This window comes from Lontra canadensis, unplaced genomic scaffold (assembly GCF_010015895.1).
Source record: "Lontra canadensis isolate GAN:19392208 unplaced genomic scaffold, GSC_riverotter_1.0 scaffold81, whole genome shotgun sequence".
In the NCBI taxonomy this organism is placed as follows: domain Eukaryota; kingdom Metazoa; phylum Chordata; class Mammalia; order Carnivora; family Mustelidae; genus Lontra; species Lontra canadensis.
The window spans coordinates 7,611,184-7,622,945 of record NW_022631075.1 but is presented as its reverse complement, the minus strand read 5'-3'; the positions used below and the strand labels follow the sequence as shown (position 1 = coordinate 7,622,945).

The window sequence follows — 11,762 nt, the reverse complement described above, 5'->3', positions numbered from 1 at the left end:
CATTCATCTTTTTAAATAAATCCTATATTCCTAAAAATGTTATCATCTTTTTCAATTTTTGTTCATTATGTTATTTGGAAATTTATGTACATTATTTAAGGAATGAGTCCAATTTAAATATTGTTTATTTTCTTTCAGCTTTAATGAAATATGATTGACAATCAAAATTGTATATATTTAGGCTGTACACTGTACCTTTTCTAAGATAAACAAAATTTTGGTTTAATATACATATATACTATAAGATGATTATCACCATTAAATTAATTAATGCATTCATCAACTCATATAATTATCTTTTTTGTGTGTTGTAAAAAGACTTAAGATTTTTCTTGACAAATTTCAAGTATATACTACAATGTTTTTAACTGTAAGGACCATGATGTAATTACACTCCAGGAATTTATTCATCTCATAAATGAAATTTAGTGTCCTTTGACCACTATCTCCCCATTTCCCCCACCACGCATGACAACCCCAACTTGACTCTCTGGTTTTAGGTGTTTGATTTTGTTGATTCCACCTATGAGTATTCCATGATACAGTATTGTCGTTCTGTGTTTGGATTATTTCACTTAGCGTAGTTTTCTCCAGGTTCATCCATGTTGTCACAAATGGCAGGATTTTCTTCTTTTTATATTCAATTATATGTTTTTTTAATATTCAATTTTTATATTCAATTATATGTATTATAGATACATATAGATACATACAGATACATATTGTAATAGATATATAAATTACATGGAATATATAATAAATACTGTAGAAGAGATGTAATAATAATATAAAATGTGTAGATACATAGATATATATTATACTTATGTATATAATATTTTCTTTGTCCATTTATCTATCAACAACAGGCATTTAGGTTGTCTCCATATCTTAGTATTGTTATTCATACCATCATTATTATTAATATTGTTAATAACATTATTCATGCTGCAGTGGACATGGGAATGTACATACCTCTTTGAGATCCTGATTTAATTTCCTTTGGATATATGCCCAGAGGTGGGATTGCTAGATCATATGGTATCGCTACTTTTAATTTTTTGAGGAACATCCATACTGTTTCCCATAATGACTACTAATATACATCCTCACAAACTGCACCTGTCTCCCATTTTCTCTACACACTTGCCAAAACTTATCTCTTGTGTTTTTGATAATAGACATTCTAACAAGTGTAAGGAAATTTCTCATTGTGATTTTGATTCCCTGATGGTTACTAATGTTGAACACCTTTTCATATAACTGGTGGCCATTTGTAGGTCTTCTTTGTAGAAATGTGTATTCATACACTTTGCCAATTTTTAAACTGTGGTGTTTGATTTTTTGCTATTGAGTCGTAGGTGTTCCTAATATACTTTGGATATTATCCTCTTATCATGGATATACAGTTTGTATATATATTTTTTCCATTCAAAAGATGGCCTTTTCATTTGTTGCCTTTACTGTAGAAAACTTTTTAGTTTTATGTAGTGCCATGGTTGATTTTTTTCTTTTGTTGCCTGTGCTTTTGGTGTCATATCCAAAAATTCATTGTCAAGACCCATATCAAGTAGTTTTTTTCTCTATTCTCTTTTAGGAGTTTTATGGGTTTTGGTACTACACTTAAGTCTTTAATCCATTTTGAGTTAATTTTTGTTAAGGATCCATTTCATTCTTTTGCATGTGGTTATCCAGTTTTGCCAATAATATAGAAGAGACTACAATTTCCCTATTATGCATTTTCATCAGCCTTGACAAACATTAATTGATTACATATGTGTGGAATTATTCCTGGGCTCCCAATTTTGTTCCACTGGTTTATGTGTCTGTTTTTATGCCATTACCATACTGTTTTGATAGCTTTGTAATACAGTTTGAAATAAGTTAGTGTGATGTCTCCAAATTTGTTCTTTCTCAAGATTGCTTCAGCTATTCAGGGTCTTTTGTGGTAGCATATGAATTTTAGGATGTTTTTTCCTGATTCTGTAAAAAGGGCCATAGGAATTATATTGAATTTGTAGATTGCTTTGGGTAGCATAGAGAATTTAACCAAATTAATACTTTCAATCCATAAGCATGGGATGTATTTCCATCTATTTGTGTCTTCTTTCATTTCTTTCATAAACGTCTTATAGTCTTATAGTTTTCAGTGTACAGATTATTAACCTGTACTGTTAAATTTATTCCTAAGTATCTTATTCCTTTTAATTTTATTAAATATATAATTATTTTTTAATTTTATTTTTGGTTAGTTCATTGATAGTATATGGAAATAGAAATGATTGTATATGTTAAGTTTGTGCCCTGTAGCTTTACTGAATTTATTTGATAGTCCTAACATGTTTTTTTTTTATTTTTAAGGTTTTGCATATTTAAGATTATGTAAACTGGAAAGACAATTTAACTAATCCTTTTCTCATTTGAACACTTTTAGTTTCGTTTTTTTTTTTTTCTTAATTGTGTGTGCAGGACATCCAATACCATATTGAATGGAAGTGGTGAAAGTGGGCACCATTATATTTTTCCTGATCTTAGGATTAAAACTTTCAGCTTTTTACTAATAAGTATGATGTTAGTTGTGGGCTTGTCCTACTTGGTCTTTATTATTTTAATGCATATTATTTCTATAACTATTTTATTAGAATTTTTATCATGAAAGGATGTTCTCTTTTATAAAATAGGTTTTTCTTCACCTATTGAGATGATCATGTTTTTTATCCTTCATTCTGTTAACGTGGTATATCACACTTATTGATTTACATGCATTGAATCATTCTTCCATCTGGAGATAAATTTCACTTTATCATGTTTTATGATGCTTTCATTTTATTTTCATATTTTTGTATGATCCTTTCAATGTGCCCTTGAATTTGTTTCTATGTTTTGTTGAAAATTTTTGCATCAATATTCACCAGGGATAGTGACACATAGTTTTCTTTTCTTTTAGTGCCCTTATCTGACTTGGTATCAAGGGAATGCTGGCCTTGTAAGATGAATATCTCTTCATATTTTTAGATTTAAGAAGGATTGACATCAGTTGTTCTTTAAGTGTGGTAGAATTCACCTGTGAAGTCCTCGGCTTTTCTTTCTTGGGAAGATTTTGATTACTGATTCAATCTCCTTACTCATTATTAGTCTGTTCAGATTTTCTTTTCTTTGTGTTTCAGCCCAGGTAGATAGCACATTTCCAGGAACTTATGTTGTCTAATTTGGTGGTATAAAAATTTTCATAACAGTCTCTCATGATACTCTGTATTTCTGTTGTAACATCTCTCCTATTTGTATTTTATTATTTGAGTCCTATTTTTTTTCTTGTTACATGTATCTATAGGTTTGTCAGTTTTGTTTATTTTTTAATAAGACACCTCAGTGTCTTTGATATTTTCTGTTTCTTTTTTTATAAAATTTAAATGCAGTTAGCCAACTTATACTGTTTTCTTATTTTCTATTTCATTTATTTCTGCTTTACACGTTATTTTCCTTCTTATGCTAACTTTGGGTTTAGTTTGTTCTTCTAGTTCCTTGAGGTATAAATTTAGATTGTTTATTTGAGATATTTATTTTTTCTTAGCATATGCATTTATCACTATGAACTTCCCTCTTAGAATTGTTTATGGTGTATCCCATGAGTTTTGAAATTTTTTTTTCCAATTTTGTTTGTTTCAAACTTTTTTTTTAAGTTTCCCTTTGGTTTCTTCTTTGAACCACTGATTATTCAGAAATGTGTTATTCACTTTCCACATCTTTGTAGATTTTCAAGCTTTATTTCTGTTATTGAGTTTTAGTTTCATACTGTTGTGGTTACAAAAGAGAGTGGGCATGATTTAAATCTTTTAAATTTGCTAAGACTCATTTTGTGAGCTAACACATTATCTGTGCCAGAGAATGTTCCATGAGTACTTAAGAAGTATGTGTTTTCTACTGCTCTTGGAAGGAATGATCTTTATATTTACTAAGTTTATAGGAGCTAAAGAATGGTTGAAGTCCAAAGTTTCCTTTTTGATTTTATGTCTGGATGATCTATATATTTTTGAAAATGGGGTATTAAATGTTCTACCACTATTGTACTTATCTATTTCTCCCTTCAATTCCATTAGCATTTGTTTAATATATTTACCATCACTGATATTGAGTGCACAACAATTTACAACTGTTTTATGATCTTGGTGTATTTATTCTTTTATCATAGTATAATGGTCTTATCTCTTGTTATAGTTTTTGACTTAAGGTATACTTCATCTGATATAAATATGGCTACCTTTGTTGTCTTTTAGTTATCATTTACATGGGTTATCTTTTTCCATCCCTTCACTTTGAGTTAAATATATATATATACATATATATGTATATATATGTACCTATATACATTTATATATATACATATACATATGTACACATATATACATATATAAAATATATATAAACATAAAAATATATATGTATATATGTACCTATAAACATTTATATATATACATATACATATGTGCACATATATACATATATAAATACATAAACATAAAAATATATATGTATATATATGTACCTATATTCATTTATATATATACATATATACACATACATATATACGTATACATATATTTATACAGATATACATATACATATATATACACATATATGTATATATATAGTACATATATATATACATATGTATATATATACCCTTAAAACTCAAGTGAGTCTCTTATAGACAGCATATAGTTGGGTCTTGTTTTTTGTCTTTTCTATAATATATGCAACTTTATTGCACTGGTCTCAAGTCAGTAAGTGAATGTACAGGTAATCCCTGGCCACTTCTATGCCTCAACCCTACTCCCAGGGAGACCACAAGTCTTCATACATCTCAAGTTGTGTGTCGGGGGATAGACAGGGGCCATGATGGCAGACCTTTCAAAATAAAACAAAAGGAATAAATATTAAAGTGAAGATTTATTAAAATGAACTAAATAATTCACACAAAAGCAATGCTATCATCCTCTCCTGTGTGAACTCCACAAGTACTGGCATTTCTATCTGAGGGAGGAATGGAGTGGCTTTTGATAAGGGCTTCCTGTAACAGAATCTCATGATACTTAGAGTGACTATTTTATAAAAAGAACACAGCAACCCATGAAATGGGAGAAGATATTCACAAAGACACTACAAAGGGCTGATATTCAAGATCTATAAAGATCTCCTCAAACTCAACACACAGAAAACAGATAATCAAATAAAAAAACGGGCAGAAGACATGAACAGACACTTCTTCAAAGAAGACATACAAATGGCTAACAGACACATGAAAAAATCATCGTCATTACTCATCAGGGAGATTCAAATCAAAACTACATTGAGATACCACTTACACCAGTTAGAATGGTTGAAATTAACAAGACAGTAAACAACAAGTGCTGGAGAAGATGTGGAGAAAGGGGAACCCTCTTACACTGTTAATAGGAATGCAGGTTGGTGCAGCCATTTCGGAAAACAATGTGGAGATTCCTTAAGAAATTAAAAATAGAGCCACCCTATGACCCTGCAATTGCACTACTGGGTATTTACCCCAAGGATACAGATGGAGTGAAAAGAAGGGTCCTCTGTACCCCACTGTTCATAACAGCAATGGCCACAGTCACCAAACTGTGGAAAGAACCAAGATGCTCCTCAAAAGATGAATGGATAAAGAAGTTATGGTCCACATACACAATGGAGTATTATCCCTCCTTCAGAATGGATGAATACCCAACTTTTTCATCAACATGGATGGGTCTGGAGGAGATTATGTTGAGTGAAATAAGTCAAGCAGAAAGAGTCACTCATCATATGATTTCACTTACTTGTGGAGCACAAGGAATAACACAGAGGACATTAAGAGAAGGAAAGGAAAAGTGAAATGGGGGAAATTGGAGGGAGAGATGAACCATGAGAGACTATGGACACTGAGAAACAAACTGAGGGTTTTGGAAGGGAGGGGATATGGGGGGTTAGGTGAGTCTGGTGATGGGTATTAAGGAAGGTATGTATTGCATGGAACACTGGGTGTGGTGCATAAACAATGAATCTTGGAACACTGAAAAAATAAAATTAAATTAAAAAATAAAAGAAAAAGAAAAATGTCCAAAGTCCTTGGTCACACTGTAGGACTTTGGAGATGTTCTCCCTAACGACCTGCTGTCAACCTCACTGTTCTAGTCTTTAAATCCTGAGTAAATCACCAAAACAAACAAACAAACAAACAAACAAAAACTCACAAAAAGAAATCTAAAAGAAATCAAAGACCAAAACAAATGAAGCCATGCCAATCTCATCTCGTTCTCTGAACAAGTTAGGTTTTGTTAAGAAAAGTTGTGATTAAAATAACAGTCTGCCTAAAAGCATTTGCACTGGATAATGAAGTCGACTTACTTGTAATCCTGCTTGCTGATCCATATCTGTTGGAAGGTGGATAACAAGCCCAGAATGAAGCTGGGGATCACACAGAGTATTTGTATTCAAGGGGTGTGATCATCTTGATCTTCATTGTGCTGGGTGCCAAGGTAATGATTCTCTGCATCCTGTCAGTGAGGCTAGGGTATATGATGGTCCCACGAGACAGAACCTTGTTGGTATTGAGGTCCTTATGGTTGTTTACATCTCACCTTATGATGGAATTGAAGATAGTTTAATGGATACCACAGGATTCCATGCCCAGAAAGGAAGGCTGGAATAGTGCCTAGGAGGAGTATAACTGCACATTGCCAATGGTCATGATCTGTCCATCTGTCACCTGTTAACTCTTCTCCAGGAAGGAGCTGGAAGTCACGGTAGCCAACCCCTGCTCAAAGTCCAGGGCAATACAGCCTAGCTTCTCCTTGATGTCACACATGATTTCCTGCTCAGCAGTGGTGGTGAAGCTATAGCCATGCTCCATGAGGATCTCTATGAGGTAGTCCATCAGGTCCCAGCCAGCCAGTTCCAGATGCAGGATGGCATGGAGAAGGGTGTATCCCCTTGTACATAAGCACAGTGTGGGTGGCCTAGTCATCAAAGTCCATCACAATGTCAGTGGCATAGCAAGAAGAGTACAGGGACAGCATGGTCTGGATGGATCTACATGACTGGAATATTGAAGGTCTCAAACATAATCTGTTTCATATTCCCATAGGTGGCCTTGGGGCTCAGGATGACCTTGGTTAGTAGCATGGGGTGCTGCTTGGGGCCACATGCAATTCATTGTAGAAGGTGTGGTGCCAGATCTCCATGTCATCCCAGTTGGTGATGATACTATACTCAGTAAGATACTTCAGGGTCAGGATGTCCCTCTTGCTCTGGGCCTCATCACACATGTAGAAGTCTTCTGGCCCATGTCCACCATCATGCCTTGGTACGGTGGATGCCCCACAATGGAGAGGAAGACAGCCCTGGGATCTTCATGGGCTGTGAAGCCAGCCTTGTACATGTTTATTAAATCATTCCAGCCATTCAATGTCTTTTGATTGGAGAACTTAAACCATTTACATTTAAAATAACTATTGATACATAAGAACTTAGTAGCACTATATTAGCAATTATTATGTATAATTATAAATAATTAAATTTGTATTTATAAATGTATTTAAATATTAAAATATGTTACGTATATACATATGTATATTCGGTATTTGTCTCATGTTTGTCTACCCATCTTATTTATTTCTACCTTAATTTTAAGTGACTTAAAATATTTTGAGTAATCCATTTTATTTTTCTAATGGTGTATTGCCTCTACTTTCTAGCATTTTGATTGATTTCTCTAGAGATCAACATATGTATCCTTTTCAGAATTAATATTTTACCCTTTCATATAAAATGTAAGATTTTATAGGAATATAGGTCCATTTACTCCCATTAATTGCTCTGTTGTTTTTCATGTCTAGTTCCATGAGTATTTTAAAACAAAATACCAAAAAAAATTTTTGAAAAGTCAGTTGTTTTTACATAAATTCAGAGAAAAAAACGTCTTTTATATTTAACCATATGTTAACCATTTCTGGTGTTTTTATTCCTTCCTGGAGATTTGAAATTCCATCTAAAATGGTTGTTCATTATCCTAAAAAAATTTCTTCTAGCAATTATTTATTAAGGGTATTCTGGTAATTAATTCATTCATCTTTCATCTGAAAACATCTTCATTGTTCTTTCATTTATAAGAAATTTTTCACTGTATTAAGAATTTTATCATTTTAGAATCATATGTCCTCCATTTTTTCTGATAAGAATGTCACAATTTTGTACAAAATTTTCTCCCTTTATAATATGCCCTCTTCTCTGTTTTCAAGATTTTCTCTGTACTCTGGTTTTCATCAGTTTTACAATGATGTTCTTAGATTTTAGTTGATTTATATGTTTTAAATTTGCTACGTACTGTTATTTTTCACCAAATTTTGAATGTTTTCAGGTATGTTTTCTGATATTATTTTTACTTTAGAGCAGTTTCAAATTTAAAAAGTAATTGGAAGTTAACATATCCCATATCCCACACACCTAATTTCACTTATTATTAACAACTTACCCTAGTGTGGTACATTTGCTACAATTAATGAACCAATATTGATGCATTGTTATAACTAAAAGACCAAAACTTATTTAGGTTTATTTAGTTTTTACTTAATGTCATTGTCTGCTTCAATATCTCATCCAAGATAATTCTTTTCATTTAGTCATCATGTTGCTTTAAGTTCCTCAACACAGTGACAGCTTCTTAGACCTTTCTTGGTTTTAATAGCATTGATAATTTTGAGGAATACTGATGTTGCATGATGTCTGTATTTATAGAAAATATAAAGTTTAAGTTGTCTGATATTTTTCTAATGGTTAGATTGGGATCTATAATGTTTTGGAAGAATATCAGAGATAAACTGTCATTTTTATCACATCATATCAAGGGTACACTCTATCAACATCACTCATGACTTGTAGTAACCATAATTACTCTGCTGAGGAAATATTTGTTAGTTTCATCCACTGCAAAGTTACTTTTCCTCCCTTTTTTTGTGCTGTATTCTTTGGAAAGAAGTCATTATGCAAAGCATAACCTTAGGTAAGGTATGGAGAGACATGCTCCACTTCACTGGAGATGGAATATCTAAATTAACTATTTGAATTTTTTCTGCATGGGTTATGTGTCTCTTCTTCCTAATTTATTTAAATTTCATCCATTTATTAATATAAACATGAATTTGTAGGTATTTATTTTCAACATTAGATAATATTATCTCATATAGCTTTACTTACTGTGTGTCTCAAATTTCTAAACAGCATTGGCCATGGAGAATTCACTTTCAGTTGTATCCAACAATTTGTTGTGAGTATATTTTTAACACATTTTTTACTTTTTCACACTACAGGATCCTTTTTATACTTTTTCCCATAGTCTAATTTAAAGTTTCTCCTCAGCATGTCCTGCCTTTTTTTTTTTTTTGATTAGAGAATATAGTATTAGAAATCAAGATCTGGAAGCCAGGTGTGTACTTTGCTATCGGGTGGCATTACTTCTAGCCCTCTCAGCTACAAACCATGAAAATATGTGTATGTATACTAACCCATATACACAGACATCTATAAATATTTTTGTAAGAAACCATTTGTATCTATATTAAGCTAAATATGAGTTTATGTTGATATTTTGAACTCTAATTTATGAACACATGGATCATGTTAGCTTCCTGCCTTTTCTTCCTTGTAACCTTGCACTCTAACAGTCAGAAACTTGGCTCCCTCCTTGCACTATATGTTTATAATTGTTCAATTTCAGCATATGTTTATAGTGGTATCAGAAGTGTTTTCCTTGGGTGCCTGGGTGGCTCAGTGGGTTAAGCCTCTGCCTTCGGCTCAGGTCATGATCTCAGGGTCCTGGAATTGAGCCCCACATCAGGCTCTCTGCTTGGCGGGGAACCTGCTTCCCCCCCACTCTCTCTCTGCTTGCCTTTCTGACTACTTGTGATCTCTCTGTCAAATAAATAAATAAAATCTTAAAAAAAGAAAAAAAATAAATGTTTCCTCTACCCCCGAGGAAAGTAACTTAATTCACTATAGTCCAGTGCATATATACAGGGTCTTTTGCCTTTAATCTCCACTAATTTCCAAAACTATTTAGGTTAGCAAATTTATCCCTCACCCTCTACAGTGAGTCTGTTTCACGCATTTTGTATACATTTTTTAACACAGTGAGATGGTTTTGTTACATTCTGTAATCCATCCTGAAGTCCCTTAATCTTCTAAATGATTTTTAAAAAATTTATATTCATTTAGGGTCACTCATTGTACTATAAAGTTACATGGGTTTTCATCAATGAACAGTGTCATGTATCTACCCTTTTAGTATCGACAGATTAGTTTCGCTTACCTGAAAATTTCCATTTGTTTTGACTAGTCAACCTTCCCCTTTTCTCCTGAAGCCCTGGCAATCATCTATCTTCTTACTGTTATTTTTTTCCTCTTCTGGAATATTATGTAAATACAGTATGAAACCCATACAGATTGGCTTCTTTAAGTTAAAAACATGCATTTAAGATTCATATGGCTTTTCATGACCTGATAACATTTATTTTTATCATAGTATAATATTTTATTTTATAAATGTACCAGTGTTGTTTTTTTCATTCACTACTGAACAGTATATTGGTTACTTCAAGCTTTTGGCAATTATGACTAAAACTCCTGTAAACATTATTATTCAGCCTGCAGCCTTCTGTGTGGATGTTTTCCAGTCATTTGTATAAATCCCTAGGAGCATGATTCCTGGTTCATAAATTCATTATGTTTATGACATGTTTATTTATAGAAAGAACTATGTTAATCTATGTAAGAAACTGCCAGCTGTATTCTAAAGTGGCTGTGCTATTTGCACTTTTATCAGCAGTAAATGAGAGTTCCTGTTGGTCTGTATCCCCATTAACAATTGACATTGCTAGTTATTTGCCCTTTTCTGATTGATGTATCAAGATAACTCATTGTTTTAAATCACAGTACCCTAATTACAAATGATGCTGATCATCATATGATTATAATTATTTTCCATCTGAGTAATTTTTTCATGAAGTGTTTGCTTATACATTTGTCCATTGTGCGTTGTTTGTTCTGTTATTTTTGAGTTACATGTATTCATGTATTGGAAAGAAGGCCTTTATCAGATAAGTGTTTTGCAAGTATATTTCCTCAGTTTGTGGCTTATCTTTTCACTCTTAATTTTGTCTTCAAAAGAACAGATTTTTTTTTTTTAGTTTTAATAAAGTCCAAATTATTTTGTTTTCTTTTACTAATCTTGTTTTTGGTGCTGCAAAAAAAAAAAACTCATTACTAAATCCAAGGTCAACCAATATTTTTCCTATATTTTCTTTTACATTTTTTACAGTTTCACATTTTAAATTTAGGTCTATGATACCTTTTGAATTAATCATGTTGAAATATGTAAGGTCTTTGTCAAATTTATTTATGTTTTGGCTTATGAACTTCTAATTCTTCTGGTGACGGTTGGAAGGACTATTCTTTCTCATTGAATTAGTCTGTTCCATTGTCAAAGATCAATAGTTATTTTTGTGTGCATTCATTTCTGGAGTTTTTATTTTGTTCCATTAAGCTATGTAGTAATTATTTTACTAATACCAAATTATCTTCATTACTGTAAGTTTATATGGAGCCTTGAAATCAGAGAGTGAGATTCTCCCAACTTTGTTCTTTTTTGGTATTTTGTTAGCTTTTCTAGGTGTTTTACCTTTCCATATAATCTTTAGAATTAGTTTGTTACAATC

The 11,762-nt window shown here is 32.1% G+C and overlaps 1 pseudogene; it reads right to left on the bottom strand.

Annotated features, from left to right (window-relative positions):
• Nucleotides 1-6,395: 6,395 nt before the first annotated feature.
• Nucleotides 6,396-11,532, bottom strand: LOC116882123 (annotated as a pseudogene).
• Between the last annotated feature and the right edge of the window lie 230 nt (nt 11,533-11,762).